A 1467-nucleotide genomic window follows, 5' to 3' on the forward strand; every position below is an offset into this window, starting at 1 on the left:
ACTATTATAAATAAGATAATGGACCTTATAGAAATGTATGTATATATGTTCACAGTTTTTTTTCAGTTTTATTGAAAGCAAATTAGTTCATTAAGTAAAACTGGATAGCTAGCTCAACAGTTTAAGCCACAAATACTTCAAAATATAGATTACAAAAGAACAAAAGAATTTAAATAGGGTTATTATTTAATCAGACCAGTATCCATCAATGAAGTAACCATCAATGAAGACTGACAGAAATTTTACCATGCAGTATTTAGAATATACAATGAATGATAATGAGATGTTTTATTGCATTAATTTTATCAATATTAATTCACTGGAAACATTATGTGATTCTGGAATGGAAGCAACTGGTACCTGTAAAGTCTATTATAGTGATCGCTAAGAATTAGGCCACTAGCGCATCATTAGGAAAGATCTGATTATTGGTATGAATATTAAAAGGTATAAAAGCGATTAGAAGATATAACATGCAATTAAAACACATCTAAGTGTAAATCCTTTGTTATCTAAAAATGTGTAAGAATAGAAACCAACTTCGTAAATATGGATAAGGATGGCTATGCATATGTTAATATATATGCATACATACACAGACACTTTCCACTTTATGAAAGAGAAACAATTTTGTAAAAATGAAAGAGTACCAAAGAGATTTTGTTGGTATGTTGTTCAGGGGTCAATATGTACTCAGCCTCATATTCTTAAGTAAGATTGTAAAATGTGACAAATGATAATCGTGAGGCATTTAAGACCACAACTCCGAATGGAATTCAAAAAACAGCTATAATTTGGAAAACCAGCCAGTTGCAATTACTGTAGTATACTTCCTCAAGTACAAGAAAATGCAACTGTGATTTTAAATATTTTAATAAAAATATTTTAAGTTATAAATGCTTAATCTAAATACTTAATTCCTTGAACAATTTGTAGAGTCCAAATCCTTCCGAGTTTTTAATTGTAGACATCATTAAACATTACTAATATTGATAATTTCTCCTCAATTACAAAAAAAATTTCGAATCAAACTGTTAGAAACAAAAAATGTTTATATTTATGGTAATTAACCAATTGTCAAGCTATTTTATACATAACAATGAAATAAAATATAGAAGAAATCATTTATATTAATGTATACTCTGAAAGCAAAATAAAAGTAGCTATAAAAAATCGAATAAAGGAGAATCAATGTTGCCACCTGTACAAAAGAACTGTGCAAATATTTATATGAACATATTTTCACAATGCACTTGGTTAGAGTGTCCATTAATATGTATTTAAAAGAATAATGAAAACTACACAAAAATAATTACAGATGTATATTTTGAATGCTAAGTTACTGAACACACCATCAAATATTCATGAATAAAATTGGTAGAAGAATAGTAACTTGTCTATTCACATGAATGAATGTGTCTTTTAACTCTTGAATAACATGAGTTAATGATAGGAATAACATCACAA

Source organism: Callithrix jacchus, chromosome 3 (genome assembly GCF_049354715.1).
Source record: "Callithrix jacchus isolate 240 chromosome 3, calJac240_pri, whole genome shotgun sequence".
Taxonomy (NCBI): Eukaryota; Metazoa; Chordata; class Mammalia; order Primates; family Cebidae; genus Callithrix; species Callithrix jacchus.